A 25,419-nucleotide genomic window follows, 5' to 3' on the forward strand; every position below is an offset into this window, starting at 1 on the left:
TCGAAAATGTTCCCTTAGTATTGCTTTATTCTTATCTCTCAGATCAAAACATTCTTATTTCATCTTGACCTGGTTTATCTACATTTACTATAGAATTGACCCATTTTGTAGGTCATTGCACTTTTGTTATTACACTTCTACCCCGATATAACGCAACCCTATATAACATGAATTAGGATATAATGGTAAAGCAGTGCTCCAGGGGGCAGGACTGTGCACTTCGGCAGATCAAAGCAAGTTTCATATAACACGGTTTCATCTATAACACGGTAAGATTTTTTGGCTCCCAAAGACAGCATTATATCGGGCCGAAGGTGTACTTCCAACTGTTTCATGTGATGCAATTTTTTCTACTGTGTCCCACAATACCATGGGAACTTTACAAGGTGCATAAATTACAGGTGGTACTTGTGAGTGCATTTTTATTATGCGCTTTCTTGGCAAGCACCCTAAACCTTCCAATACATCCTTGTATTCTTTAAATATATTTTGGCCACCGTCTTGTTTTTCCTTTAACCATATTGACACTAAATTTGAATTTGTCACTACCTGAAAGCCCAACACGGCTTGTGAGTCAAATTCCACCACCTGAAATTCCAGCAATGCTTTCTTATCCTGATACTCACAGTCCACGGTGGATTTGCCACATACCTGCAATTTTTCCCTGAGTAGGTTATCAGCCAGATACTTCAGCAGTGAAGTGGTTCAACCCTTAAAGACTGCTGTAGCTTTACAGATATCACACTGCCTATGGCCCAATATCAATTTTAAATCTCATGGTTTTGTGATCATAAATAAGCAAATCCGCATTCCACTCATCCTGGGGAGGCTCAGTAGTCAACATACCAAGGAACAGATCTTGTGTGTACTCATCTGCTTCTGTGAGGGTAAACATGTGTTTGCCCTGGGACTCTTCCTTTCCAGAGATGCACATTTTGGCATCAGTATTCTTGTCCATAGAAAGGACAATTCCCTACAGCATGGCTGTGGCTGGATTTATAACAACCCTTAGTTGCCTCTGACTGTTTTTTTTTTTTAACTTCTCTTGATCACAGCCTTTTATTAGCAGTAGATTCTTCAAACAGATTAATCAAGTGCACTACTAGCTGAAATAGAAGTTTCCAGGAAAGAATGTTTGGTTGACATACACGTCCCATTGGAAGTTCAGTACTATAATGTGATGGCTAGCTTTGCCCCATGTGATGTCTGCTGATGGATACATTTATTTCTTTAGTTACTGTAATGGGGTATATAGGTCCAGTGGTAGCCCCTGAGGTGTAATGTTCTTTGCCCACTGGTACCCCAAGCAAAAGTCTCTGCCCTGTAACCTCTTGTATATGGATTGGGGGCTCCAGACTCGGTTTTAGAGCCTCATCTGGCAGTCTCTCCCTTGCAATGTATCAGGTAACAAGCTTCATGTATTTGCCTGAGATAATCGTGTGCAAAGCCTAGTTTGAACTCTGAGCCTTTAAACGTGGCTGTGCTCTTTTCAGGGGCTTACAAAAAGCTGGGGGACAGGGGGTTGCTGACTAGAATCCAGGACAAGCAGTTCAAACTATGCTTGGTGATGTGGCACCCGATTACCTCAGGTAAATGTATGAAGCTTGTTACCTGTTGCATTGCAAGGGAGACCCTGCCAGATGAGACTGAAAACCCAGTCTGCAGCTCCAATCCACAAACTGTTTTGGTGTTTAGATACTAGATGCCTGAGCCCTCGTCCAGACTAACCCGCGGCATCGGCGGGTTAAAATCGATTGCTCGGGGATCGATATATCGCGTCTAGTCTGGACGCAGTGTATCGATCCCCGAGCGCGCTTACATCGATTCCGGAACTCCATCAATCCGAACGGAGTTCCGGAATCGACACGGAGAGCCGCGGACATCGATGCAGCGCCGTCCAGACTGGTGAGTACCTCGATTTTAGAAATTCGACTTCAGCTACGTTATTCTCGTAGCTGAAGTTGCATATCTAAAATCGATTTTAATTCCTAGTCTGGACGTGGCCTGAAGGGAATACTCACAGAGGCTTTGCTACTCTGCTTTATTTTGGTTATATTAAAGCAAGAACACCAACAACCCACAACCCTGTAAATGAACCAGAAACCCTGGAACAGGGTTAATTTGCTTAACAAGGTATTCCTGCTGAGTTTCTGTGCAGAATCTGAACCCTGCCAGTTACCTCCTTGCTCCTTCAGCTTGTAATTTGGCTGGAGGCAGAGGTAGAAGTAGAATTTCTCAGAACAAATGAATGTGACAGATTTATCCCTTTCCCTTTGTCTGCTTCTTTTTTATGTAATAATTTAGTTTTGTCCCTTTTTTACTGGCAGGTCCTTAAATCAAAGCTCTGAGGCTTATTAGTTATGGATGCCTATAATTAAAACATGTCTGTGTTGTGAGAGTATCTACATAGCATTTATTAAACTCCCTACGCCTGTCCCAGCATGCAGGAAGCTCTAAAACCTTGGAAAGATTCCTTGGGCTGGTGAGGAATCTGGAGGGAATAATGCCAGAATATTCAAAAAAAATATCAGAGGGGTAGCCGTGTTAGTCTGGATCTGTAAAAGCAGCAAAGAATCCTGTGGCACCTTATAGACTGACAGATGTTTTGGAGCATGAGCTGAGTGAATACCCACTTCATCAGATGCATGTCATGCTCATGCTCCAAAATGTCTGTTAGTCTATAAGGTGCCACAGGATTCTTTGCTGCTTTTAAAAAAAGAGTTTGAATTAACAAAAAATGAGATTAAGGAAATTATACTTATCAACAAGAAATATCTAAATTTCAGGTTAAACATTACATTATCAAAACTGAACTCTCTAAAACATGTTATTTCAGTATATAAGAAGAAACCTCAAGGAGTTACAGCTGCAAATTAGAGTTGGAAGTAAGTTCTATACACACAAGGTTGCTAATGCCCATAGCCATCTACAATTTTCAATCATAGGAATCTTGCTTGCTTATTAGTACTGACTTGCTGGCACTAATGAGTAAACTAATCAAAAAATACTGAAACGATGTTTTGATGAAAATTTTCATTTTGGCTGAACTCTTTCAGTTCTTCAATAATTTTGTTTTTAGTAAAACTATTTGGATTTTACTACGAAAAGTTTGCTTTATTGCTTACACGGTTATTTAACTTTCAGCTTGTTTTTTGGTAAAAAGGGTTTTGTTTTTTTGAAAACATTTTTTAATAAAGTAATGGGTTTCAAAAATTAAATAATCTCGGAAACTGTTCATGGAAAATTGAAAAACCAAAGAACAAAAACCTATCATATTTTTACATTTCCAATGAAAAATGGCATTTTTCAGCCAGCTGTATGGATGGAGCTAAGCTCACACCAGTCCTGTGGCATAACCTGACATTCATTTGGATAAGATAACCATACATTCATTCTACTAACACACTCATCAGTTTTATGAAAACCTTTCCTTTCCATATAGACCCATGATATGGTAAAATAAAGTTTGAGGCTATGATGATCCTATTCATCACAGAAACTAATCTGCTTGTTGGCTGTAGAAAAGGTGAGCCCTCATATTCTGATCTAAGGAAACTGAGGGAAATTTATTCAGCAGCTGGAGCACAGTATCTAGCCTTAGATAATTGGAACTCTGCAGCAGTCTTCCAGATAATCAGCACAGACTAAGAAGGGGAGTTATATAAACTTAGAAAAAAATATCAAGTAGGGTGGCTTCCTGGAAACCGAATAAACAACACTTTAGGAATGTGCACTGTTAACACTAGAGTTGTCATCCGGCAGCACATCACCTCCTGTTTCAGAATAAGGTTACTATTCTCTTTGTTTTCCTTTTTAGTACAGTGACAATTTTTGTTCCTCTTTGATGTCAATCAACTGAAATTCACTTCAGACTCCATTAGGAAATCAATCTTGTTAGTGAATTGAGTCTAAAGAGGTCATAGTTCCTGTATTATTTCTTCTCCAATGAATACATCACTGTCAAATTCCTTCTGGCCAGCACATGTGGGAAATCTAAATTAAAAAGCAGAGCTACTTTTATATGTAGCTAGGCTGAACTCTTATATTGAACTGCTACTTCTTCTGTTTGTTGGCTATTCAGGTGCTACAAGACCAGTGTAATCCAGATGAAAATCTTGAATAACTAAACACATTTACATCTGCAACCTGAGTGGAGTTGCTCCAGAGTCTATAATATCTGTAAAGTGCCCATCGCTGTAATATCTAAGCACTAACTGAGCAGATTATTTTAATATATTTAATGAAAGATTGAAATCAATATAGAGAACATTGTGCCTGGTGCTGAACAGATAGCAAGGTGCAGTCATTGCTCAATGGGGTTTACAATTTTAAGGTCTAGATTGGGTCTAACCCTGCATCGGACAGGAAAGAAGGCATGAAGCAAAGAGCAGGACTGGATGAATCATCCATCTCCATTATCTAGGGACACAGTAGAATTTGCCAAATGGTGGTCTGCCTGCTAGCCTGATTCTGACACGGTCTTTACCAGGTGGCACAGGACCCCTCTTGGGGCCCCCATCACACATATATTCATAACTGGCTAATAGTGCTTTGGAGGGAAAAATTGCCTCCTGATTTTACCCCAGGGATGATCATTTCATTCCCTGAGGCATGGAATTTGCTTTCCTGTGTCATTCATTTGGCATGATCTCTCCTCCTAGAATAGAATTAGCTTTCTGAGTTATAATTGTGCAGATGTTCATGCAGGCCCCTCTTAAATCCCACTGAACTATCTGATTAAATCATTATTTAAAAAAAATAATTCCACAAATTAAGTACTCAGTGTTTGTACTGTGCTGAGGCCAAGGTATGTGATTATTTGATTGCATACTGCTTCTGTGGGAGCTCCTGGGGGCATAAGGGCCCTGATAACCCTCTGGCTTACATCTGTTTCACATTGACATAACTCCACTGACTTTCAATATAGACCAGTGTGAGAGAGATTAGTGCCCCAGCCTTCCAGGTGTGACAGCTGATGTGCAACCTTTGGGCAGGATGCAGCATATACTCTCTTCAGCACCTCTATGAAATCTCCTCCTTCACAATGCAACATTCTAGGTGCAGTAATCCACTGACCTATGTGAAAGCAATTCAGTGTCCCTTTTTTGAACTATACAAAGAATGTTTAATCTTTGGCACTAGTGGGACATGGGCCAACTAAGCACCCATGCTGCCCAGACACTGAGCACAAGGCCCTTGGCAGTCCACCCACAACCTGGAGCCTACCCTAGACCACTTGTGAGAAGCCAATGAATGTTCTAACATCCATTACCCCATGAGGACAGCAAAAGTGGCTGCACACAGTCACAGTCACGTTACCCTACTCGTGATGTCAGTGAAACACCAAATTATTGATATACAAGAGTGAGGGGTGGAAATGACCACGGGGAAGGTGGTGCATGGAAGAGGCAGAGCAGAAGATCAAAGGCATGGGTGTGTATGAATGAGGATGTATTAGGGTTGAATTTTCCTAGGAAGATGATGAATAGAAAATAGTTTTCATACATGCAGTGAAAGCAAGGCTTTGGGGGCAAGAATCCATTCTGTAGCTAAGTGTTAGTATACAAAAACAAACGCATGAAATAATATAGCACCCTTGTGTTGAATCCCTCTTTCCCAGCCTGTTGTCAGCATGTTGGCTGCTCCATCAGTACTTGTTTTACGTGGATGTAAATAACAAAAATTCACAATGACCTCTTTGGTCCTTTTCCCAGAGGATTCCAGCTACTTACTGCCAATGTATGCTGAAATCTTAGATTAGTTCTCCTTATATGTATTATTTTACACTTACTAATGTTAAATTAAATCTGCCATTGTTTAGTTATTCATTCCCCAGTTTGTTTAGATCCTTTCTGAGTACTTGATTGTCTTCCATTGTTCTGAGCACCATAAATATTTTAATAGATTCTAGCATTGTCTATCATCTAATACGACATGGAAGCCTAATTATCATGCACAGCTCTGTGGCAAAATCATCTTACACAGTTGGGAATCTCAGAATTTGGCAGGTTGTTCATTGTTACAAAGAAAACATCTAATGATTGTATGTAAAAAACCTCTTATTCGGAAGGGAGTGATTGATTAACCAATTAAAAACATCTTTAGTTCGATGGGGTTCTCTGCAATATTTTGTTTTATATTGCACCTCTGTGGTATCAATTCACGTCTCTTACAAGTTTCTGCTTGGCTATTGCATCTACATTTAAAATCCATGTGGTGTTTTGAGATGAAGCATTTTGGGGACTTGGCATTTGTTTAATGCTGCACTTAGTAAAGATTATTTTAATGATGATTATGGGCTAGGCCGTAACGTTATAAGCCACCCTCAGTAAGGTGTAGTGCATAGATGCATTAGCCCCAGACTATGACAGATAATGAATGTGATTCAGGGAGTTTCTACCCTGCTCCCTGTTTGCTCTATCTTTGGAGTAAAAGTCCTTCATCCCTTTTCCTGAAGCAGCTTGCTCCTCTCTGTGTACCCAGTGGGCAACTATGGTTAGTGTGATGCAGAGATGGCTCCAACTCCCCTTAGCTATTCACTTCTCCCCTTCTACCTGTTCACAGGAGGAAACCCCCATGACTGGAATCAGAGTCTGAGAAGAGTTGTGCAGAGACGTAAGGGCCATGACATTCTAAGATCCCAATCCTGCAGGATACTGAGTGCCTTCAACTTCCATTGACTCTGACGGGACTTGAGGTGACCCTACATTCCAAAGGTGGTGCTCAGCAACACCTGGCTGGATCTGTCACATTTCATAAAGGCATGCATTTAGAGACAATGAATTTCTTAATTGATTTTTGTTTCTAAATTTGGAATAGCTAATTAGTAGAGGCACCAGCCTCAAAGTCTGGGCACAGGTTCAAGGTTAAATGACAACTATGTAGTTTGAATAGAATATACTAGTCAAGCCATAACACCTGCTGCGCTGGGCAGAAATATGAGATGATTGTTTGTGACATGGGCTGTGAGCCCTGAGCTGAGAGTAAGGGCACATTATGTCAACAAGGTCAATGATCTTCCCCAATAGTGTGCAACCAAGGGGACTCATGATCTAATCACAGCATTAGCATCATTTAGGGGCTGATTTTTAGAGTTGTCCAAAATTCTCTGCATAGGCAATGGGGCTTTGAGGGCTTGGCCAAAAAAATAATAATCTGACCACTAGTAATTATTTTTATAAACTTTATGTACCATCTCATCAGAAACAAGGCTCTCTTGAACAGGGAATCCAAAGCAATTTAGCTATATTGAGAAGTTTGCAATAGAAGTTTTTCTATTAACAAGCTCAACATTAAAGAAAAGTGTTCCCAGGGGCAAATACATTAAAACAAAAACATCCAACAAAGAAAAGCTATAAAAACCAGATGGCAGCACATATAAAACACCATCAGTTTTTATGCTTCTATGTAAAAATAGTGCAAAATTTCCTAGTTCTGACCCAAAAGCTGCTCCTCTACTCTTACCACGATTGTGATAATGACAAAAATGAATGCTATTTTACTAGCCAATCAAAAATATTGTACTCGCATCAGGCAAGTGGGTGAAAAGGATTTTGCAAAACTGATGTAACAATATGTTAGCCTGCAACTGGGCTCTCATCCATTCTTACATCTCATCTTTTAACTCATGTATTTAACTTCACTGCTATGCTCACCTCTTTCTCTTTGCTGACTGCACTTTCTTCCATGCTGCCTCTCGTGGTTGGGAACCTGTAGTTCAAGTAGATTGAAACAGGAGAGGGAACTCTTAACACACCAGCCAAGGCTTATTGTTGGTGGTAGTACTGGGTGCTACTTTATTTCAGCCACTGCTTGGAACAAGCTACAAGTTAGTCTGCACCAAGCTTCTGCCGTTCCTGCTTCAAATCATTTCTCAATACTCATCTGTTCTGTGAAGTCTACCAGAGCCAGGAACTGAATGCAGCTCTCCTGCCTCTCAGTCCAGGGCCTTAATCGCAAGACCATCCTTCCCCTATATCATGCATTACTTAAAAAGTGTTTACAGCTGGGTTCTAAAACAAATGTTCAAGAGAAAGATGTTTATGGGATTGGAATGAAGAGTTAATGACAATTTATTCCTGGAGAAAAATGGACAGTTGCATGTAAGGGTAAAATAAACAATATGCAAAATACAACAAACGTATCTGCTGTAAGAATAGGGAATTTCCAGGAGCTAACTCCAAAATCTGACTGGAAAGGTCACTATTCAAATGACTGCTGGGTATTCTGGGGGCTTGCCTGATCCCTTCCCAGTTATAATTTGAGTCAATAATAATTTTGCCTATTAACAAGACAGTGTGGCTCAATTCATCTGCTGTGATTGTGTAGATAAGCAGACACTGTTGGCAAAAAGTGTTATTTTCTCTATTTCAGTCTGTTTAGTTGGGACATTTGATAGCACTTTATGCATAGTATATTTCATTGCTTCCCTGTAAACTAAATTAAATTATTATTATTAAAAGTAGTAGTAGTAGTGTATCAGTAGTACCTACTGGGGCTTCAGTTAGGACAGTGGTGCCATTTTACTGGGTGCCATGCACACACATACCACATACATAGATTGTAAACTCTTTGTGGTAGGAACTAACAGTCACTCTGAGTACATCTTCACTGCATTGTAAACCTTGTTCTTTGGGACCTGGGCTTACGGACTACGTGTTTCAAAGCCCTTGCTTCAGTGTCCACACTGCATTGTAAACCTGGGATTATTGTTGCTGGACCTATGTCTCTCAGCAGTGCTAACATGTCCATTCTGAACTCCTCAGACCTTCTGATTAGGTCGGTGGCCTGATCTGCATCCACACTGCAAAATGACAGGGGTTGGACCCAAGTCATAGCTGGACTCAGGCTCTGACCCACCACCCGAGCAGGATCCTAGGATCCGTTTCTTGAGTGCTCACTGACCTGAGTCAGACTGATTTGTGTGTGGACAGAAGGGGGGCGTGGGTTCAAACCTGAGTCAGAGCCCAGGCTTAGTGTTCAATGTAGATATATTCTCAGTTTCGCCTTGCCTGAAAAGACATTTATAAACATCGGCGAATATGAAAACCCTTAGCAATTAAAAAAAGGAATTGAAAAGAGGAATAATTCAGGACCTCCTATTGAAAGGGTGCTCTATGAGAACCTGGAGTTATCTGAAATTAAAGTTGACTCACATCCATTTAACACATTAACCTGCAGCTACTGCAGGTTTGCACTATATAATGAAAAGAATGAGCCAAATCCTGAGGTTCTGTTTTCACTCAGCCCTTACTCAGGCAAACTCCCATTGATGGGTCAGTTAGTCACATAGCCAGCCATTTTCGCATGCCAGTGTGTGCACACAATCATGAATATGGTGCAGTTGCATGGCTTGTGCAGTTGCATGGCTGCCCTTTTGAAAACTGGGCCCAAAACAATTTGCTGAAGGGCTCATAGTGAGTCAGTAAATCACGTGAATCATTATTTACTGCCAGTTACATTTTGGTCACTTTAGCTTTTTCATACGCAACACCCTCATCTCTTGAGCAATAGCAGCAGCCTAACATTATGTTAGATTAGTATAAACCTAATTTTATTTCCTGTCATCTGTCATCCACCTGCAAGATTTTAATGTCTTATTCTCATCACATTGAATACAGAAAACTAACCTCTCTCTTTGTAATGTAATTATAGTTTTGTTATCACTCCCTACAGGGTAATGTCACAAGGAATTTTCTTCTGCTTCATGTACAACTTAATTTATCTTTTGATTGGCATTGTATAGAATTGTTTATGTCAGGAATCTCTCCTTTCACTTTCTGAGGCTTGTATGTATTTTTCTAGTAAAAAGGATGAAAACTCAGCAAAGTTATTGATGCCACTATAATTAGATTGTAGCCAGGTGGTTGGGAAACTCACCATGGATGTGGGAGGACTGTTTCAAGTCCCTGCTACACAGCAGGCAGAATGGGGATTTGAAACCACATCTCCCAGCTATTGGCAGTAATGGAGTTTGTGTAGGTGGGTGGGTGGGGGGTTCTTTGTTTCAGTCTGAGAACAGTTGGGTTTATGCTGCTAGGGTATAGACTACATAAGTGGTTGACCTACCTTAGATGCCTCATTCCAGGAAAAGTTCACAGCTGAGACTCCTGAACTAGGGGGGCACCTTCCTCTGACCTATCAGTCAGGTGCCAACATATCTTTGAGCAGCTAGGCCCAATCCCCACCACTTTCATCTTCATTTCATTCCTGCCTAATTTAGGCAGTACCCTGCTCAGCTTTATGGATTCCTCTCCCTGGGGATTGTATGGGGAGCTTGTGTGCATAACTCAGGGCTCAGGATTCCACTAGGGGGCAGAAAGCCTAGGGGTCTGGTGCTGCAATGCCTGATACCTTTGTGGATTTAGCCCTTTATCTTTCTATATGTTTGTGCAGCTCCCAGCACAGTGAGACTTCAGTCCTGACTGGCACTTACTATAACAATGCGGAGTTATGTTACATTGAATTTGGCTTTTGGGCCTTATTCAGTTTCTTGGGGAAAACTAAAAACGTCTGATGTGCCCACAGCTGCTTTTGCATTTATGGAGGGGTAGGGGGGGTTCTTCATCAGATGCATCAAATAACGTTGTGTGTAGCTGGTTGATTAAATGCTTGGAATATTTAATGACTAGAAGCTTAGATATTTTACTGGAAAAATCTAGATTGGGGACAAATTGTGAGATATCAAAACTATGGCTAAAATTTGTCAATAGTATTTGTAGTTACAGCTTTACTTACTGGCAGAATATTTGTTCTCTTCATTTGGGGAAGGGACCACAACTAATAAACAGCCAAAATATTTTTTGCATCTATACACAGTACTACACAAATGAAAGATAATAATTGAAAAATTATGTTAAGCAGTAAAGACTCATCATTGTAATGTTGTAAAGCCAACACACCTTGGTGTCATTCTTGACTGCACACTCATCTTTCATGACCACTTCAAGAAAGAAGCCTCCAAAGTGAAGACTCACTTTGATATCATCCTAAAGTTAGGATGAACAAGCTGGAGATCAACTGCTGCAGTGCTATGAACATCAGCCTTGGTCCTGGTATACTCTGTTGCAGGATACTGTGCACTGGTGTGGACAAGAAACTGTCAGACCCAACATGTGGATAGGCAGCTGAATCAGATCATGTGAATCATCATGGAAACTTTAAAATCAATGTCTTTAATGTGATTTTCTGAATTAGCAAACACCAAATCTCCAGCTATCCATCGAGATAGGGCCACAGCACAAGAACTTAAATGTGCAGACTACCCAGAAATTCCCATGAAGAAGGTTATGGGCAACATACTCCAACAATGGGTGAAATTGAGAAAATCATTATGGCCCACGTCATGTCTTTGGGAATGGCAAGGTGTCTGGACATCATCCACCATTCCAACTAAGCACATTATCACTGACCCAATAAGCCACCTGACCAGTTTTGCCCTTCCACACATACTTTTGTCCACATTGAATCACATGTGAACAAACCATGCAAGATGCAGATACTTGATGCACAAGTGCGAAATCAAAGACTTTGTTTTGTGTGACCGCAGCAAGAATATCCAAACCAGCAAACACATCATAACACAGTGCCCCAAATATGGATTCAGTGGTGAAATGGTGGCACCCTTTCATCTGCGACAGCCTAGAAATTGCAGCCTATGATGTAGATGGTTTGCAATGCCTCATGTGACTGAATAGACCAATCTGAGATTTGCATGATCTTTGGCAGTTATTGCAAATGTATGCATCTTGGTTGGGAGCTGCTTGCTTCCTGTGGGCTTTTTTTCTCTTCAAGCTGTAGGAGTCAGTTTCTGTCATGGACTTTGATACCACAATGGAGAACACAGCGTCAGTTGTTACAATCACTTGCCAAGACTTCCCATTGGTCAGGATTAATTCCAAATTCCTTCATATCTCGCTTGCATACGCATACTTCTTTATAGTGAAGCTTGGGTGTCCTGTTGTTCTTGTTCCCACTGATAGCTCCCCATATAGCATATCCTTGGGTATGCATCCATCTTCCAACCTACTCAGATGGCCCAACCAGTGCAGTAGTCTTTGCTTGAGGAGGGCCGTCACACTTGGTAAATTTGCCCTTTGAAGAAACTTTGCCTTGGTGACTTTATCTTGCTATTTGGTGTTTAGTAGGCAGCATAAACAGTGTATGTGGAAACTGTTTAACCTTTTCTCTTGATGAGCATAAGTTGTCCATGTTTCCCCACCATACATAAGAGTGCTGAGGGTACAAGCTAGGTATACTAGCATTTTGGTCTTGATGGTAAGCTTTGAGTTGTTCCATGCTCTTTTAGTTAGTCTGCTAAAGGTGGTGGCAGACTTTCCAATATGGACATGTAGTTCTTCATCCAGTGAAAAGTTGGTGGTCACTGTAGAACCTAAATAGCTGAACTTCTGGATTGGACTTCTGAACTTCTAGCTGGTTTGCATTTAAGGTAATTGAAGGATCTTGTGGAACCCTCTGTCCTAATACAACCATTTTCTTGATGCTGATAGTGAGAGCAAATGCCAGACAAGCACTTGAAAGGCAGTCCATGAGTTCTTGTAGTAGATCTTCATTGTGGGCTATGAGCGCAGCAGCAGCAGCAAATAGAAGTTCCCTGATTAGCACCTTTTTGACTTTGTTCTTTGACTTAATTCAGGACAGGTTGAAGAGTTTCCCATCCAATCTTGTGTGGAAATACACCCCATCTTTCATGTCCGTATGAGGAGAGATTAATAAGACTGGGACTTTTCAGCTTGGAAAAGAGATGGCTAAGGGGAGATATGATTGAGGTCTATAAAATCATAACTGGTGTAGAGAAAGTATATAAGGAAGTGTTGTTTACTACTTTTCATAACACAAGAACTAGGGGTCACCAAATGAAATTAATAGGCAGAAGGTTTAAAGCAAAGAAAAGTAAATATTTCTTCACACAATGCACAGTAAACCTGTGGAACTCCTTGCCAGAGGATGTTGTGAAGGCCAAGACCATAACATGGTTCAAAAAAGAACTATATAAATTCACGGAGGATAGGTCCATGAATGGCTATTAGCCAGGATGGACAGGAATGGTGTCTCTAGCCTCTATTTGCCAGAAGCTGGGAATGAGTTACAGGGGATGGATCACTTAATGATTACCTGTTCTGTTCATTCCCTTTGGGGCCCTGGCACTGGCCACTGTCAGAAGACAGGATACTGGGCTAGATGGACCTTTGCTCTGACCCAGTAGGGCCATTCTTATGTTCCTTAAAAACATATGTGGCAAATTGCCGGTACTGTTATGCTGGGTCTCACGCTTTCTCTTCTTTGGGGAAGGTTCAGGGAGCCATTGCTTGCCTCTGAACCGGTATTTTAATTACCCCACTAGTGTCCTTGAGGAGGGGAGTGGAGAGGGAGGGACCTGGGCCCGTCCCCTTCTCCAGGTCCCAACTCAGGGGCCCTGAGGTTTGTGGTGAACCACTTGAACTAGCAGTTCCTTCCCCTGGGCTACTTCCCTCTCCTGCCCTTCAGCTTGGGAAGGGGCTTCTTGCCCTCCTTTTACACAAGCCAGGTGCCCCTTACCTAGGGTTTCTTTTCGATTTCACAGCCCACCACAGCGCTCCTCCAAACTTTCCTTTTCTCTCTTCAATACTGTTCTCTTCTCCAACTCCTTCAAACTGCTCTCTACTCCAACCAAACCTTCCTGCTCCAACTCCCACACTGTCTGACTGAAGCAGGGGTTTTTATCACATGACTGACTGCTGGTGCTCTAATTGGCTTCAGGTGCTCTAATTGGCTTCAGATGCTCTAGTTAATCTATAACAAACCTTCCTCCCCTTGCAGGGAATAAGGCTCCCTGCTAACACTCTCCTGCTGCCCTCTGGCCATGCTGTATCACACATAGTTCAAGAGTACTGAGAAGAAGATTCCAAAGAATGTTGGGGCAAGAACACATTCTTGCTTCACTCTGCTTTTCATCTCAAAGCTGTCTGAAGTGGACCCGTCAAACTGGACAGTTGCTCTCACGTTGTTGTGGAATGAACATATAAGACTTAACAGGGTCGGTGGGCATCCTATCTTTTCTCGTATTGCAAATAGACCTACTCTGCTGACTGTGTCAAATGCTTTGGTTAGGTCCACAAGGGCAATGTACAATGGTGGCTTTTGCTCTCTGCACTATTCTTGGAGTTGTCACAGAGAGAATATCATGTCTATGGTTGATCTTCCACACTGTGTTTCAGGGTAGACGTGATTGCCAGCTGTTGTAGGCACACTAAGGCTTTTGTGAAAGCTTTTGCTGCTACACTTAGTAGCGAGAACCCCCTGTAGTTTTTGCAATCGTTCTTTTCACCTTTATTTTTATACAAAGTGATGATGTTTGCATCACACTTCTTTTGTGTTACCTCACCCTCTTTCCAGCATTTAAGTAGCAGCTGATGAAGATATGGTAATAGGCTGTCTTTCTCGTGCTTGAGGATTTCTACTGGGATGCCATTTTTTCCAGGAGGCTTTCCACTTGATAACAAATCAATGGCCTTGTTTAGCTCTTCTACAGTGGGCTCCACATCTAGGTCTAGCATGACCTGTAGAGTTGGTATTTGGTTCAGTGACTCGCCTGTTAATGTTTCTTTCTTGTGCATATAACTCTGAATAGTGTTCAACTCAATGAGACAACTGCTTGCTTTTATCTGTAATGATTTTGGCATTGGTGAAGCCTCATCTGGAGTACTGTGTCCAGTTTTGGGCCCCACACTACAAGAAGGATGTGGAAAAATTGGAAAGAGTCCAACGGACTGCAACAAAAATGATTAGGGGGCTGGAGCACATGACTTATGAGGAGAGGCTGAGGGAACTGGAATTATTTAGTCTGCAGAAGAGAAGAATGAGAGGGAATTTGATAGCTGCTTTCAACTACCTGAAAGGGGGTTCCAAAGAGGATGTATGTAGACTGTTCTCAGTGGTACCAGATGACAGGATAAGGAGTAATAGTTTCAAGTTGCAGTTGAGGAGGTTTAGGTTGGATAGCAGGAAATACCTTTTCACTAGGAGGGTGATGAAGCACTGGAATGGGTTACCTAGGGAAGTGGTGGAATCTCCTTCCTTACAGGTTTTTAAGGTCAGGCTTGAGAAAGCCCTGGCTGGGATGATTTAGTTGGGGATTGGTCCTGCTTTGAGCAGGGGATTGGACTCGATGACCTCATGATATCCCTTCCAACCCTGATATTCTATGATTCTATTTCACTGCTGTGTGATTTGAGAGGGGCAACCTTGTTGACAGTGGGACCCAAAGCTTTCTTCAGCCATCATACATAACTTTGAGGTTTCCTATGTCTGAGGCTGTCTGTAGCTCTCCACAGAGCTTCCTCCAGTAATGATTTGCACAGCATTGGCTTACTCGCTGCACCTCAGATTTTGTATGTCGTAGTCTCACTTTGGTGCTCTCTGGCTTCTTGTTGTGTTCCAGATAGGCTGTGTTCTTAATGTTGATGAGAGGTAATAGTTTCTCTTTATTTTTTTCAAACCAGTCCTTTTTTGATGGTCTTTGTGTTGTAGTTTCTGGTAGTACGTTGATTGCTATAGAGATAGAATGCATGGCACTAATATCTATCAACACAGACAAAGAAAAGTTTTATGCAAGCTTCGGTACCTGAGACAATTGAACCCAACTGTTAATGCAACAATTCCAGTCAATTTTTTATTGCTGTGGAAGAAGCAGTTAGAGGGTCACATGGCTGATTCACCCTAATGACTTGTCAGTGAGTAAAATAGTATATCCTTGTCACCTTAGTTGCTTCAGAAATGGCATAATTCTTGCTGGTTAGTGGATAACTGCAGAGTGTCCCTCCCTCCTGCTTTGGAGTCTAACTCCTTGTTCATCTGTGAAGATTGTGATGTTTAAATGAGGCATGAGCACAGCCTGTAAAGTTGCTCTCAGTCATCTTATTCTATAATGAATAAGAAATGCAATATACATACAAGATGGGCACATGTTATTGCATTCAAAATACCATGTTTAAAAAAATTATGCCTGATAAGCCAAAGCATATGTTATAAATTACAATGGAAAATGGTAAGATGCTGCTATAGGTATGTGAATGGATTGGCTTAGCGAGATATGTAATCACTCCCTTTTCCTACTCTCTTTCTATTGTGTTCTTTCTTTGCTTTTCTTTTGTGCTGTTTGATATCTGGCTGGTAAAAAGGGTATTCTTAGAGGTTCAGGGTTACAATCTGTAATACTGAGGGATCTGTATACATGTATAGTCACCCTGGGATTTTGGGAGCTATTCTATTAAATATAGATAAGAGAACTCACTGCTATGATATAATGTTTTGAAGAACAAAGAATTCAAACTGGGATTCCCCAGTCTCCAGTGATCTAAAGAAGACAGTAGCAGTCCAATGACTGATTAAATGGATATGGAGGCCAAGGCTCTTAGTGCTCGTGTATGAATTCAGATGCAACAAAATACCCATTATCTATTTTGGAAAAAAAATACAGCTCATTATCAGTTATAATTTACTTCAAAATATCCTAGTGTGCTAGTAACTGATGATTTAGTTTCCCAATATTAGAGGATTACAGCCTAGCTCTTTCTTTTCTGAAATAATTTTTCTTTCTATTTTCAAATAATATTTTTATAAAATCTTTCCCTAAGACTTTCCAGTTGAGAGAAGATAGCACCCTCCTTTTTTTAAAAAATGCAGAATTTCTGATACGCTAGACTTCCTGTGTTTTCAGTCACTATTTAAATATATTAATCCATGTTTCATATTAAATTTTCTTCCACAAACAGTGTGATTGCCTATAACACCAAAAGCATGAAGCACAGACTGGCTAACCTAGTAAGGAGGGCTTTAAACTAGGTTCGACGGGGACAGGTGAGCAAAGCCCACAGGTAAGTGGGGAACAAGACCTGGGAGATGGGTTGGAAACAGGAGGGAGCACGGGCTATAATGGCAGAGAGGAAGGAGGGTCAGGGCAAAGCTGGGAGGCAAGATCAAACCAGTATCTTAGATGCCTTTATACAAATGCAAGAAGTATGGGTAATAAGCAGGAAGAACTGGAAGTGCTAATAAATAAATACAACTATGACATTATTGGCATTACTGAAACTTGGTGGGATAATACACACGACTGGAATGTTGGTGTGGATGGGTATAGTTTGCTCAGGAAGGATAGACAGGGGAAAAAGGGAGGAGGTGTTGCCTTATATATTAAAAATGTACACACTTGGACTGAGGTGGAGATGGACATAGGAGACGGAAGGGTGGAGAGTCTCTGGGTTAGGCTAAAAGGGGTAAAAAACACAGGTGATGTCGTGCTGGGAGTCTACTACAGGCCACCTAATCAGGCGGAAGAGGTGGATGAGGCTTTTTTCAAACAACTAACAAAATCATCCAAAGCCCAAGATTTGGTGGTGATGGGGGACTTCAACTATCCAGATATATGTTGGGAAAATAACACCGCAGGGCACAGACTATCCAATAAGTTCCTGGACTGCATTGCAGACAACTTTTTATTTCAGAAAGTTGAAAAAGCTACTAGGGGGGAAGCTGTTCTAGACTTGATTTTAACCAATAGGGAGGAACTTGTTGAGAATTTAAAAGTAGAAGGAAGCTTGGGTGAAAGTGATCATGAAATCATAGAATTTGCAATTCTAAGGAAGGGTAGAAAGGAGTACAGCAGAATAGAGACAATGGATTTCAGGAAGGTGGATTTTGGTAAGCTCAGAGAGCTGATAGGCAAGGTCCCATGGGAATTAAGACTGAGGGGAAAAACAACTGAGGAAAGTTGGCAGTTTTTCAAAGGGACGCTATTAAGGGCCCAAAAGCAAGTTATTCCGATGGTTAGGAAAGATAGAAAATGTGGCAAAAGACCACCTTGGCTTACCCTTGAGATCTTGCGTGACTTACAAAATAAAAAGGCGGCATATAAAAAATGGAAACTAGGTCAGATCACGAAGGATGAATATAGGCAAATAACACAGGAATGCAGAGGCAAGATTAGAAAAGCAAAGGCACAAAATGAACTCAAACTAGCTATGGGAATAAAGGGAAACAAGAAGACTTTTTATCAATACATTAGAAGCAAGAGGAAGACTAAGGACAGGGTAGGCCCACTGCTCAATGAGGAGGGGGTAACAGTAACGGGAGACTTGGAAATGGCAGAGATGCTTAATGACTTCTTTGTTTCGGTCTTCACTGAGAAGTCTGAAGGAATGTCTAGTATAGTGAATGCTTACGGGAAGAGGGTAGGTTTAGAAGAGAAAATAAGGAAAGAGCAAGTAAAAAATCACTTAGAAAAGTTAGATGCCTGCAAGTCACCAGGGCCTGATGAAATGCATCCTAGAATACTCAAGGAGTTAATAGAGGAGGTATCTGAGCCTCTAGCTATTATCTTTGGGAAATCATGGGAGACGGGGGAGATTCCAGAAGACTGGAAGGGGGCAAATATAGTCCCATCTATAAAAAGGGAAATAAAAACAACCCAGGAAACTACAGACCAGTTAGTTTAACTTCTGTGCCAGGGAATGGAGCAGGTAATCAAAGAAATCATCTGCAAACACTTGGAAGGTGGTAAGGTGATAGGGAATAGCCAGCATGGATTTGTAAAGAACAAATCATGTCAAACTAATCTGATAGCGTTCTTTGATAGGATAACGAGCCTTGTGGATAAGGGAGAAGCGGTGGATGTGATATACCTAGACTTTAGTAAGGCATTTGATACAGTTTCTCATGATATTCTTATAGATAAGCTAGGAAAGTACAATTTAGATGGGGCTTCTATAAGGTGGGTGCATAACTGGCTGGATAACCGTACTCAGAGAGTAGTTGTTAATGGCTCCCAATCCTGCTGGAAAGGTATAACAAGTGGGGTTCCGCAGGGGTCTGTTTTGGGATCGGTTCTGTTCAATATCTTCATCAACGATTTAGATGTTGGCATAGAAAGTACGCTTATTAAGTTTGCGGACGATACCAAACTGGGAGGGATTGCAACTGCTCTGGAGGACAGGGTCAAAATTCAAAATGATCTGGACAAATTGGAGAAATGGTCTGAGGTAAACAGGATGAAGTTCAATAAAGATAAATGCAAAGTGCTCCACTTAGGAAGGAACAATCAGTTTCACACATACAGAATGGGAAGAGACTGTCTAGGAAGGAGTATGGCAGAAAGAGATCTAGGGGTCATAGTGGACCACAAGCTTAATATGAGTGAACAGTGTGATACTGTTGCAAAAAAAGCAAACATGATTCTGGGATGCATTAACAGGTGTGTTGTAAACAAAACACGAGAAGTCATTCTTCCACTTTACTCTGCGCTGGTTAGGCCTCAACTGGAGTATTGTGTCCAGTTCTGGGCACCACATTTCAAGAAAGATGTGGAGAAATTGGAGAGGGTCCAGAGAAGAGCAACAAGAATGATTAAAGGTCTTGAGAACATGACCTATGAAGGAAGGCTGAAGGAATTGGGTTTGTTTAGTTTGGAAAAGAGAAGACTGAGAGGGGACCTGATAGCAGTTTTCAGGTATCTAAAAGGGTGTCATCAGGAGGAGGGAGAAAACTTGTTCACCTTAGCCTCCAATGATAGAACAAGAAGCAATGGGCTTAAACTGCAGCAAGGGAGATTTAGGTTGGACATTAGGAAAAAGTTCCTAACTGTCAGGGTAGTTAAACACTGGAATAGATTGCCTAGGGAAGTTGTGGAATCTCCATTGCTGGAGATATTTAAGAGTAGGTTAGATAAATGTCTATCAGGGATGGTCTAGACAGTATTTGGTCCTGCCATGAGGGCAAGGGACTGGACTCGATGACCTCTCGAGGTCCCTTCCAGTCCTAGAGTGTATGAGTCTATGAGTCTATGACTTATGAATAATATGGAACTTAATCCAAAGCCCACTGATGACAGTGAAGAAATTCCAATTGATTTCAAAGGGCTTTGTATACATAGGGCCCTGGGGTCTCATTCTGTTACCCTGCACCTTGTGTAGTCATTTTCACTGCAAAGTAGATGCAACAAGCAGCCATTCTGATTGAAGTCAACGGAATTTAAGCACACACTTTGCTGAATTGGGGTCTTAATGAGTTTAAGATTACGGGCTGAATTTCCAAGGTACAAATTGTTAGAGTAACTAGCTATCATACAAGGTACTTGTCACAGATTCCATACTATTCATAAGAGGTGCGTGGAGTGTGCAGGAACGCTACATTGGTTCAGGATTCCTTAAATGTGAATTTCCTTAATCAAACCTTTTCTTTAAATTTTAACTTTAACACATTTCCTAGCTTTTATCAGTTCAGTTTTTAAAACTGCAACACTTAATTTTCCCTTTAAATTATTGACACTTTGTCTGCTTTAATTCCATCTTCACGAAGTTTTTTTGTATGGGAATAAACATTTATTTACAGTCCTTCAGTCTGTAATCCATGTGACACACTTCATATCCAAGTCCGAACTAATTTCATGAGCAATATTTCCTTAGTCACTGTGTCAAATGCCTTATTTATATTAAAATATATTCTTGTTTGGAAGGATTAGATATTTATTGGTAAATGTTGATAAACATCGATTTCACTACACACACAAACTGACAAAAAACTTCCATTGATAATAATGGAAATGTATAGATAGGCAAAGTAAGAAAAATTCTGCTTATTAGAGTTTGATTTAAGGATACTTACTTTGTATATTTTGACACGTGGTGCTGACAATTGGTGCTCTAACAGTTATAAAGGCTTAACTTTATGAATTTCAGTGTCTGTTGTCACTAAATTGTCTGAGCATCCCATAATTTCCCACTACTGGTAAAATTGAAATAGATAAAAATTGGGGAAAAAATGCTTTAAAACCCATAATTTTGTGCAACTGTGAAAATGAAAATTGATCAAAAAAGGGAAAAAAAACAAAAATAAATATTGATATGTCAAAATTATATTTAAAAAATCAAATTCTGACAAGCCTAAATCCATGCACTGCTTTTCCTTTCTCTACTAATTTTGAGCTTGTGTTATGAGCTGCACCAGCAAATCCTCTAAGCTTGTTTGGTAAGATCTGTTCTTATCCTTCCGTGCTGTTTATTACTCATGGTTTTATTATCTTCTGGATTTTTGGTGATTTTTTTTCTTCTCTCACTATTTGCTCCACTATTTTATTTGGGATATTGGTTTGACTTTCAGGATAGTCCATATATGCCAGCAATGTTTTCTTGCAGTAAGAAGTAAATAAGACAATCAGCAATCTGGAACCTGTTGAGCTAGAAGTGCTTTTCACTGAGATGGCAGGCTAAGAACATTTCTGTGTGGGGCCCAGAAAGGGCAGACACTGTACACTGCAAAACAATTAACAGAGTGGCACAGCTTAGTAAAGAGCTAAGAATCATAATTCAAAATGATCTGGACAAATTGGAGAAATGGTCTGAGGTAAACAGGATGATGTTTAACAAAGACAAATGCAAAGTGCTCCACTTGGGAAGGAACATCAGTTTCACACATACAGAATGGGAAGAGACTGTCTAGGAAGGAGTACGGCAGAAAAAGATCTAGGGGTTATAGTGGACCACAAGCTAGTTAAGTCAACAGTGTGATGCTGTTGCAAAAAAAGCAAACATGATTCTGGGATGCATTAACAGGTGTGTTGTGAGGAAGACATGAGAAGTCATTCTTCTGCTCTACTCTGCTCTGGTTAGGCCTCAACTGGAATATTGTGTCCAGTTCTGGGCACTGCATTTCAAGAAAGATGTGGAGAAATTGGAGAGGGTCCAGAGAAGAGCAACAAGAATGATTAAAGGTCTAGAGAACATGACCTATGAAGGAAGGCTGAAAGAATTGGGTTTGTTTAGTTTGGAAAAGAGAAGACTGAGAGGGGACATGATAGCAGTTTTTAGGTATCTAAAAGGGTGTCATCAGGAGGAGGGAGAAAACTTGTTCACCTTAGCCTCCAAGGATAGAACAAGAAGCAATAGGCTTAAACTGCAGCAAGGGAGGTTTAGGTTGGACATTACGAAGTTCCTAACTGTCAGGGTGGTTAAACACTGGAATAAACTGCCTAGGGAGGTTGTGGAATCTCCATCTCTGGAGATATTTAAGAGTTGGTTAGATAAATGTCTATCAGGGATGGTCTAGACAGTATTTGGTCCTGCCATGAGGGCAGGGGACTGGACTTGATGACCTCGCAAGATCACTTTTAGCCCTACAATCTATGAAACTATAAACCATGGGATATACCCCCTGAAGTCCTACTTGGGTGGTACAGCACCAGTGAGGCTATAGCTACAGGGTATGACTCTAGTGTGGCTTGCTCACACTCAGACTAAGCTAACCTGCATTCCCAGACCCAGGTGATTGGACCCAGGTCAATTCTGCAGTGAAAACATACCCTGCAAGTTAAAGAAACATTGTGGCTGCTCTAACTTGCACCAGGGCCACTTTGGTCCCCTGGCTGGCCCAGAATCAAGGGAGGCAAAGGGATCTCTAGCCAGCATTACGCTTCCCCACCTAAGCTGTGCCAAGCATGAACTCCCACAACTGATGACTCTGACTCCAGAGTGTCACTTTGTGCTAATGTGGCAATGCTTTTTTGGCACCTTCAGATGCTTTACAGAGGAGATTCAATAGCACGAGCCCTCAAGATTTTTCTGTATGTACTAGAGTGAGTTAGGACTGATCTACATTAGAAAGTTGTATCAATCTATCTATGCAGTTCAGGAGTGTGACTCAAACAATATAGTTAGACTGATACAATCCTTAGTGTGTATGCTATAGAGGTATAAAGCACCTTTATATTAGTATGAGTTATCTCCCCTCCTGTAGGAAAATAGAGAGAAAAGTTTAAAGAACCTTTTTACCAATAAAACTGCATCCACGCTGCGGGGGGAATTGCACTACTTTAACCATACAGCCCATAGTTAAAGCAATAAAACTCGCTAGTGAAGAAGAGGCCTTATTCAAAAAAGAACTTTCTCATATATTTCTCCCACTTGGAAAAGTTGCCTATGCTTTCTTTACAAACAAAGAAGAGAGCAAGAATTAAAGAACCTGAGCAGGAATTTATATTACTTTTTCAAGTGCTGTTGCTTGGGGATGGGATTTTGAAGAATGTCTCTGAAAGTTTCTACTGCCTTGTGCAGGAGAAAAGAAGAAGGCTCTCCCACTGGTATTCCCCAGCACGTAAAAATGTCTAGGAAACTCTGATACAACTATATCAATGCAAGGAACTGAAACAAGTGCTTAGAAACACTTACAGTCTTAAAAAGGACTGGAACCTTAGGATCAAGCACTGTAAACTCATGTGTAGAAATACATAGTTCTAGTCCCAGAGTGGGTGAAAGAAGCATGACCATAATCTAAAAACAGATTTTTCATTCTTTTTTGACATATTACTTATGGAGCTCATTTAGCAACTGAATAATTCAAATAAAGCTTTTTATCAAGAGAATTAGATCTGTCTAAAAATCAGCAATATTTGTAGAACTAATAAGCAATTTCCACAATCATTTTAAAATATTTACTAAGAGTAATAGGATACCAGCAAATGATATAGTTAGCTACTTAATTGCTATCTTTAGCTCTATCTTGGCACAAAAATCCTTTTACTGAACTTAAACTTCTTTGAATAAAGTGCATATATGAAAATGCCATAATATGACTTTGGAACTTATACTATGTTGTTTGCTAATATTTTTAAATGTTCATATGAAATAATTGCTAAGAGTTATTTCAGTAACATTAATATTACCTTTAGCATAGTGAAAGTCAGTATTATAATTAAAACAAAGCTCATTGTAAGCTTAACCTGCTCAGAAAAGGGTTTGTAACCAACAGCCTAACTGGGATCAAGTAACCAAATAGCTTCAGTTAGGGTTCTTGAACTTATGACTGAGTTTCTGGTGAAAAAGCTCTGAAATCTACTGAAATCAATCAATATTCATAGCTGCTATTGTCATGAGATAATCTTTCACTTTTGGGAGGTGGCAAGTGGTCTTCACATGCACAGAATGCAGTAATATATTTCCTATCACCTGTGTCCTGTTTCCCTCTTACTTCCTTTCATTTAGAAGGTGAGATGTAATTCTTGGCTCAGTCAGTCCACCGCTGTGACAGATATGAATGGTTCCACCATCATAGTTTGATGGCATCATCCTCGAGTCATAGAATTAGGAACCTTTGAAAATGTTTATTTTCAATAAGTACATTTATACACCTACAATTTTTAAGTGCTTACTAAGGGATGTCTGGTGCCCTCCACTTATGCTGATGGAAATGCAGAGGACACCATAAGCCAGGAGAAATCAGGTGGGGGAGGTACAGAAAGGAGGAACAGTGGGTCTTCAACATACTTTGCCCTGCTCCTGCCCAATTCCACAGAATCTCCTGTGTAGTCTGGGCTCTGATTGGGCTGTGAGGTGGTAGGTCCAAGAAGGAGTAGCTCCACCCAGCACGTGACTAATCTATCCTGGTGGAAATACATTAGTGTTGTTAAAATCTAATTCTGTGTGTGTAAGGCTTAGATGTGGGCATGAGATGATTTAGAGAATGACAAACTTGCCACTAGGGATAGAGGGAGAGCCAAGAGGACAGTGAGGAGGAGACAGTCCGTTTGTGCGCTTTGAGTTATCTCCCTGACATCCATGGGGTCTCATTTCCCACAGTGAAGGGAGTAAAGAAATCTGTATTCTTATCCCTGTAAAAGGGGCCAAGGTTTTACAGTGTAAGCCATGCAGCAGTAACCCACACTAACAGTGTGTCCCTTTGTCCATCTCTCTTCGCTGGATAATGTGTAGAGGTTTAAGTATCTGGTACTGCATTCAAGCTAATGGACCTGGTCAATGCAAGTAATAGTGTTCCTTTCTTTCAGATGACTCATCCAAGGGTGCTGCATTACAAGCAACAGTCCATATGTGGAGTTGAACAGGTGTTGCCCTCTGAAACTCAGACCGATTTTCCCTAGCTGGGACAGTCTGTGGCTAGACCATGGACAGAGGTTTGTGAGTTGCTATTGCATGTAAGCTAATGAAGATGGTCATTTAGCTGAAGCACTGGAAGCTTCTTTCTCTTAGAGCCTGTGTTCAGTCCCCCACTGATAACCTGATGATGAATGTTGGTGCTATACATAGAATTGCAGAGTGTTTTACTGAACCTCTCTTAGCTCCGTTCTCTGCTTTACTTGGCCATTGTGTTTAACAGAATGGCAACAACCAAACAGGTAAATTAGGAAACCCAAAGCAGAGCAAGTGTTTAACTTCCTGCTTTTGAGCTTGGTCCTGCAAAGAGGGAGCACTCTGGCCCCTATTTAACAGAGCATTTTAAGCATGTGTGTAGTGCCAGTGACCTCGATAGGAGTACTCATCTACTTAAAGTACTGCACATGCTTTTCGAGTTAGAGAGGAGACGGCTCAGCACTTAGCATGCCTTGCCCTTTAAGTGCAGGGGGAGGCTATATTTTTA

General features: G+C 40.8%; 1 long non-coding RNA gene across 2 annotated transcripts; it reads left to right on the top strand.

Annotated features, from left to right (window-relative positions):
• Positions 1–1,873: 1,873 nt before the first annotated feature.
• On the top strand, positions 1,874–25,012 carry LOC115645607. Of its 2 annotated transcripts, none has more exons than XR_003998784.1 (3): positions 1,874–1,905; positions 6,565–6,697; positions 24,830–25,012. It is a non-coding gene; the product is annotated as an uncharacterized LOC115645607 (long non-coding RNA). The 2 variants fall into 2 exon arrangements; XR_003998783.1 differs by lacking the exon at positions 1,874–1,905 and adding an exon at positions 2,056–2,133.
• The last annotated feature ends 407 nt before the right edge of the window (positions 25,013–25,419 follow it).

The sequence above is a fragment of the Gopherus evgoodei genome, chromosome 2, assembly GCF_007399415.2.
Source record: "Gopherus evgoodei ecotype Sinaloan lineage chromosome 2, rGopEvg1_v1.p, whole genome shotgun sequence".
Taxonomy (NCBI): domain Eukaryota; kingdom Metazoa; phylum Chordata; order Testudines; family Testudinidae; genus Gopherus; species Gopherus evgoodei.